Genomic DNA, 7,907 nt, shown 5'->3' with positions numbered 1-7,907 from the left:
CACACACACACACACACACTCACACAGACAGAGAGACAGACACAAAGAGAAAGACAGAGAGACAGACACAGAGAGAAAGAGTGAGAGAGACAGAGACAGAGACAGACACAAAGAGAGAGACAGAGAGAGAGAGAAAGAAAGAAATGGCTAATATGGAAATGTTTTGCATGATTTCACATCTATAATTTATATCATCTGCTTGCTTTCTTGGTGGTAAGGGAACCAAAGAAGGGAGAAAGAGAACTTAGAATGCAAAATTTAAAAAAAATTAAAAATAAATAATATACTTGGTTTTAAAAAACAAATTATGAGGTCTTTGAACACAGATCTTGATTGTGTTTTTCAACAAATCTAAAATAACAAGGGGTCACAGTTTGTTGTCCTTTAAGTCTATAACTTTATAGAATGTCTTATAATTCACACTTATTCATCTTCTTTTTGAACAATGAATACTTATTTATTAAGCTGTTAATTCATGTACCAGAGATACATAAGATACAAAGATAGAAGATATAAGGATAAAATGACACTGACCCTGATTTTCTGGAAGTAACATTTACCTTTGGGAAAATAGGAGGTTAATAAATAAAAATTATGTATGGGTGATTTTTTTCAGGAAATTCTCAATCGAAAGAAAACTTTTAGCTGTTGGGAGGATAGATTTAATTAAGGGTTTAAGAAAGTGGTGACACCTGAGATGAGTCTTGAAGAAAGATAAGATCTCTAAAAGATAAGAGGATGAAGAAGTGCATACCATTTATGTTATTTTTATTTTTTAAAGCAGAAAGTAAATTTAGTTAGGCAGAGATTTGATTTCTTACTATGTTGTATTTTTATGTGCCCACATGTAAGTCAGCAACGTGAAACCAGGATCTATACTTGCCAAATATCTGAAGTATTTGGACTGACTGTTAAAGAAGGGGTAAACACTTTTATTATTATGTGATCACCACATCAGGGCCAGAGAGACTAAGAAAGGCTTCCTTATAAATCCTTTACACAAGAATGGGAATTTAGGGAATAACATAAATAATTACATGTATATAAAGTATTCTATACTTAATATATGGAATAGATATTCTTACACTTTTTATACACAAGTAATTATGGAAGGATATGAGTATGATACATACATGCATATGTATATAAACACATATGCATATGCATGTACATGCACCTACAATCTATAACATACAAATATGCATGACAATCTATATGTGTATATATACATGTGTATATGTAGACAACCATACATGCACACATGCACTCAAAACATCTATACATAAACACATGTATACACTACACATTCATACAGTCTATGTGTAAATACAGGTTTAATTAGATGTATTTGCATATGTGCATATGTGTATAAATATATGTGCATATATGACATGTGTAAGCACTTATATGTGTGGGCACCTTGGTGGCAATGGATAGAGTTCTGGATCTGAAGATTGATCTTTGAGTTCACATCTGGCTTCCAGCATGTAGTCCTCAGTTCCTCATCTGTAAAAAGGAACTGGAGAACTGGCAAATCTTTGCCACGAAAATCCCAAATGAAGTCAGGAAGAGTCAGATACGAATGAAATGACTGAACAAAAACAACCACAAAATATATACGTATATAAAGTAAATATATGGGTGTATATAAAATACATGCATGCATACATATGCACATATGTGTAGACATTTGTAAAGAGGACAGATGGGTTAATAGATAATATATGAATATGTAATGTGTATATATGTAGATGTGTACTGTGTAAACATGTGTATATACACACACATACATCAATTCCCTCCCCATCTAGCACGCTATGATAATGCACCCTGGGGCATCCCACCTCCCAAACGCGGTTACAGAGCATCCTCGCCCATGAACCCTACAAACCAGTTTTCAGGCCTCCACGTGTCCCAGACTCAGGGCGGTCCCGGGCTCGCCACGTGGCCTGGAGCGTGCCGCCCCTGCCCTGGCCCAGGCCGGCCCAGGCTGGGCAGTGGGGGGTGCCGGTCCCGCCCCGCCCCGCCCCGGCTGCTGGTCGGCCGCACGCCTCAGAGGGCCACACTGTGCCGGGCCCCCAAGGGAGGGGAGCTGGCCTGGGGCGAGGGAGCGGCGGGGGTGGGGGGGAGGGCGGCCCCTTTAAGGAGTCGCTCTGCGGTAACCCGAGCCCGCAGTCGTGGCGCAGCGGCCACAGCTCTTCGGGCTCCTCCCGGTGGCGGCGGCGGCTCGGAGTTCGGCGCTCGGAGCTCGCTCCCTTGTGCTCCCACGGCGGCAAAGGGGAGGCGCGGGCCCAGGAATAGACAGCTCTGCAGACCGCGGGGACCCTGGCCCAGGTGACGCGGGCGCGGCTTTGCCGAGGGGTAGGGGAAGAGGGTGGGCACGGCAGGTCATGGCCCGGCTGGGTAGGGCTGGGACGCGCCCCGCCGCAGGTGGGCTGCCTGTGCGGACGCGCTCAGCCCCGGCCCGCCGGGCCCCTTCACGCGCGGAGGGGTGCCACGCCATTCGGAGACGTCTCTCCACCGTGGCCCTTCGGCACGGTCCACAGCCTTTGGGTTGCAGCCCCTTCGGGCCACGGCGAGAAAAGCCGAGACCCTGAGCTCCGCGCGTCGGTGGGCACGGTCCGAGCGACCGAGATTGGCCAGGGGAACGTGCAGCGTCGGAAGGCTTCCCGCAGGTGGCCTGTGCGGGTCCGTGTGGGTATTTACCGCTGTCCTCCCGGGGGCTGCTGACGGGCAGTGAGAAGAGCCCTTAGCACACTCCCTGTAGTTGCAGGGCCGGCCCCTCATTTGCCATGTGCCTTTGTTTACCCAGCTTTGAGGCAGGAAGGGATTGGCGAAGGAGAATGCTTGCTTCTTCCTACCTTCAAAGGAGAACTTGTAGTTTAGGATGATGTGGCAATAAATAAGGTAATCTTTGAAAGTGTTACTCCTTCTCCCCCTCCCTCCCCCTCCCTGCCCCCCCCCCCCCAAATACGTTATGATGGACGCCCTTGTTTCCATAATCAATGACTTGGTCTGTTGCTATTCTTGGTGGGGAGATATAGAGTGCTAATGCTGTACCTTAATGAATATATTGATGAGACATTTTATGAGAACATCCTCACATTTTGGACTAGTTTTCACAGGTTATGACCATTCTAAGTTGATAAAGAAATGACATTATTGTTAATGAATGTGTAGAGACGATCTGCCAACTTTTAGTAATGTTTTATTCCCTCATAGATTGAGTTGGATGGAATTAGCTTTTGAATTGTTTCTTAGTGAAGTACTGTATATGTATGAATATGATAAATCAAACATTCATCTCTATCCCATTGAGTAATTAAAGCAGAGAATATGTGTCTTTAAATGATCAAATAGAGGATTTTTCTGAGATTTTTTTCCCTCTCAGTTTTGTATGACAGTGGATACAGCAAAGCTATAGACAGGTCTCAAACTATTCTTATAAAAATTTTTGCTGTTGCCTCAATCGGGAGAAGCCACTCACTCTCCTTTACACAAAACAAGTCTTATGGATTTTTTTTTTTTTTAATTGCTCTCATTTGCTTTGGCATTTTTCCAATCCTCTCTAGATACCAAGAGAGATAGACAAAGCACATCAATCAATCATGATTTAGTAAACATGCCTACTATATGCCAAGCGCTGTGGACATATCATTCTGGGAATATTTCAACTCTTCCGTCTTTCCAGCTTTTACTTACAGGCCATGATATCTTTCCCTTCTCTTTTTTCCCTTTTTTCCTTTCCTTAGGAGTTTATGGAATCTGAGATACTCTCAGGCTAGGTCTCTGCTTATTACTTTGTGGAAATTAGGGGGAGGATCTGCTGAAGATGTTGTGTTGGATGTGGCAAGGGGAAGAGAAAGGTTGTTTTAGTAGAATCCCTCTACACTTCACTTTTCTGTATCTTTACCCTTATTTAAACCATAGAGGAGTTGTCATGGAAGTGAAATAGGGGGATTTTCTGTTCTTTGGGAGGGGAAGGGTCTGAAAATACTCTTCTGATATCTAGAGCTGAAACACTAAATGCTTTTTTCCCCACGGAAACATTGTTGCTTATGATGTTTTTGATTTCCTTAGACTGTGCCTTGAACTAAAACCATTCTGACTCTCATTGATTGGCCAAACTTAGGTCCTGGGCCAATCCCCAAGATTACCCCAAGTAATCTTTGGGTCTTGATTGACTCAGAGTGAATGCAAATAGCAGTCAATTTTGTTTTGGCTAGAGATCCTGCCCCTCCCAGAATTATATATTTAGCTTTTTTTTTTTTTTTTGGACTAGATGAAAGAGGCCATTCTTTATCTCAATTTTTACCTAACTTTAATCATTGAGTCTGGTTGAAGCTTAGCTTTAAAAGGTGAAGATCTCCCACTGCATCTGGGGCCATCTCCTGGGAGGCAGGTGACTTTGCGCAGAGTTCCCTCATTTAAATCCAATTCACTTGTATGTCATGGCATCATCTCCTGATGTAATGGTCCTCTTCAAGAAGGAAGGACAAACAACTGTAGTACAATACATTTTTTACATTATAAATTATTAACTTCTTTGGGTTGACCTGAGAGTTTAACCATCATTTATATTGTTTACCTTCATGTAAAATTGTACCTTACTGTTTCAAACAACTAATTTAGATCATGACAACTATCATTAAAGTTGATAGGGATAGAGATTGGACCTCTGATTTCATCTTTATGGATGCAGAAACTCCCTCTACTGAGGTTGAGGAATCCTCCAGGTGAAACTCAGTTAAAAGGTTGAGAGTTTAAATAGCTTTCCCTGGGTCACACAGCTAGAAGGTGTCAACTGTGGGACTTATGATTAAGATTTTCTTGGCTTTGAGAACAGCTCTGCTCTTATGTTGTCTTTGAAAATATTATTTGATGAATAGATTTTGAATTTGTTTACCACTTAACCTTTGGGATCACTCTGTTTAGTATAGCTATTTGAGTTGTAGTTTTGTACTGATCATAATCTCTTTTTAAATCTTATCACCTTCATCAACTTCTGTGTTTATAATGCCTCAATCTTGATCTGGTCTTTTATAAAACCACATAAAAAAGCCCTTTACCTTTAGACTTGCTTAAATGAGAGTTGAATAGAAATGGGACTGGCTTAGAACTTAAAGTTATCCTGGAACCATTAGAAAAAGAATAAAGTGTTCACTTGTATTTTCCTCATTGGACTTACTCAGCTATTGTCTATTTTTTTGTGTAGGAATAATGAGTCTGTATATCTGTATGAAAAATATTCCATCGAATTTTTTTTCTAAACTTTTAAGGAAGGGAAACCTGAGCCTGTGTTCAGGAAAGCAAATTTAGTAATGTAATCATAACAAAACTGGAAACAAAAGTTGTTTTGATGTGTTTCATTTGTTGTATGATTGTTGTGCTGCATTGTAATTAAGCTTAAATTGCAAACAATTCATGTAAAATGTTGTAATTAGTAATCCTTGGTCATAGTTTCCTTATCCTTAAAATGAGGGAGTTGGGAAGCTCCTTTCTAATTCTAGATCCTTGAATTTCTTTATTTTACCTGATGGAAGGTGGGAATTGGATGAAGGAATTAGTTCAAATCTTCTGAAGATCCTGTATCCTCTACTTTCCTCGGGGATTTTTTTTTTTTTTAATAAAGCACACCACCTACTCATCTCTTCTGTAAGACTATAGGCCAATGTAGTAGGAAAAAAAAAAAGAAATGTCATCCTTAAGTGTTTTGTTTCCAGCAAAGGAAAGGGTAAGAAAAGGGAAAATAAATAAGGGAAAGGGCATTTCCCTTGCACTATTCTGATGTTTAATATGCATTGTGTATAGTCCTAATTGCAATACAAAGTAATACAAAAACCTTAATCTTGAACTTTTACTTTGAAATCTCATCTTGAAAGAGATTTAGATTGAAAATAATATTCCTGAGAGGGCTAAGAAGTGTCATAATGAAGGAATGGTAGTTTTGAAGTTTGGAGGTGAGAAGAGAAGAGAACTATTTTGTTGTAGAGTGAGAAAGAAACTATCTGATAAGATAGGATATTTTGCACATCCAATGAGCTACTATAAGGACTCAGGTGGTAGAGAAAAAAGGGAATATAAGTCAATTGCAACTGTCATCTTATTCTTTTCAGATTTTTGTTTTTCTCGCTCCACTTCCCATGATCATACTATGAGGGGGAGAAGAGAGAGATTGACTTTTCTCAGATCAAGAGTAGTAACATTTTTTTCTTTCTTTTTTCTCATTTCCTCACCAAACCAGTGATAGCTCCATGTTGCAGTGTGCTGGTTCCATGGTAAAATAATCCTGAATGGTGAAACCTGGCAAGAAGGATAAGCCAAGTATTGTCAATCAATTAATAAATACCTAGTATGCTCTGCTAGTCACTAGGGATACAACCAAATGAAAAAAAAAATGTCTTCCTTCAAGGAACTTTCAATCTAGCCTGGAAAGACTGGTACATATCTAGATATGTATATACAAAAGAGTTACAAAATACTTTTTGAAAGGAAGACCCTAGCCCCTGAGGAGATTTGGAAAACCCTCTTGTGGAAAGTGGTACTTGAGTTGAGCTGAAGTAAACTACATATTCTACAAGATGGAGGTGAGGAGTGTGAATTCTAGCCAAAGGGGACAGCTGGTGAAAGGATGACAGATAAATGAATTAGAAACAGCAGAAATAACAATTTGATTAGACTACAGTGTTCCTCCAGGGGAGTGATATCACCTAAGGCTGTAATAATTGGTTGGGACTAGGTTGTAAAGGGGCTTTAAATGCCAAATAAGAGCATTATATTTGATTCTAGATATGATAGGGAGTCACTGAGGTGATATCAATACATATTTATTGTATTGTGATATCTACATATTTATTGTCTGTGATACAGACACTTTATTGTAGGGAAATAAAAAAGCAGGTTACACTTTAGGAAAATTGGTTTTTCAGTTGTAAGAAGGATGCATTGGGAGGGGAAAGATTTGAAATAGGGAAACAATTATGAGACTATTATAATTGTCTTGACAAGCGGTGATAAATGTTTGACTTTCTTGGTAACTTTGGGAGTAGCAGGAAAATGTTGAATTCACGAGATATCTTGAAGGTAGAAATGATAAAATTTGACAACTGAGTGTACCGGAGAAGTCAAAGATGATACCTCTTGTCATATGTCTAAAATGACTGGAATGATGGTGGTGCTGCTTATAGAAATAGGGAAATTGAGAAGAATGTTGAATTTTGTAGAAATGATAGCTAGTATATTGGATTTTAAGATTTTCACAATATTTTATTTTATTTTTACTTATTTATTTTTTGCTGAGGCAATTGGGATTAAGAGACTTGCCCAGGGTCACACAGCTAGAAAGTGTTTCTGAGGTCAAATTTTAACTCAGGTCCTCCTGACTTCAGGGCTAATGCTCTATCCACTGCACCACCTAGCTGCCTCTTCACAATATTTTAGAAATGTTTTTTCATTTTTTCATTTGATGCTCAGAGCTACCTTGTGATATTCTTATTATCACTATCTCCATTTTACAGATGAGGAAAGTGAGATTGAAAGGTTAAATGATTTATGTAAATTCACATAGCTTATCTGTTTGAGGAAAGATTCAAATCAGTTTTCCCAATTTCAACTCTGACACTTTCTCCACTGCATCTCTTATTTTTTTTTAATTTTTATTTAATAATTACTTTATATTGACACTCGTTTCTGTTCCGATTTTTTTTCCCTCCCTCCCTCCACCCCCTCCCCTAGATGACAAGCAGTCCTTTATATGTTGGATATGTTGCAGTATATCCTAGATACAATATATGTTTGTAGAACCGAACAGTTCTCTTGTTGCATAGGGAGAATTGGATTCAGAAGGTATAAATAACCCGGGAAGAAAAACAAAAATGCAGATAGTTCACATTCGTTTCCCAGTGTTC

At 39.4% G+C, this 7,907-nt stretch overlaps 1 protein-coding gene across 1 annotated transcript in view; it reads left to right on the top strand.

Annotated features, from left to right (window-relative positions):
- Nucleotides 1-2,010: 2,010 nt before the first annotated feature.
- Nucleotides 2,011-7,907, top strand: part of TLCD4 (TLC domain containing 4) — an 80,513-nt gene continuing 74,616 nt past the window's right edge. Inside the window, exon 1 of the mRNA XM_051993298.1 lies at nucleotides 2,011-2,334. The gene's annotated coding sequence lies outside the window, so the exon portion shown is untranslated. The remainder of the gene's footprint in view (nucleotides 2,335-7,907) is intronic.

Source organism: Antechinus flavipes, chromosome 4 (genome assembly GCF_016432865.1).
Source record: "Antechinus flavipes isolate AdamAnt ecotype Samford, QLD, Australia chromosome 4, AdamAnt_v2, whole genome shotgun sequence".
Classification (NCBI taxonomy): Eukaryota; Metazoa; Chordata; class Mammalia; order Dasyuromorphia; family Dasyuridae; genus Antechinus; species Antechinus flavipes.
This window is presented reverse-complemented; position numbering and strand designations above follow the sequence as displayed.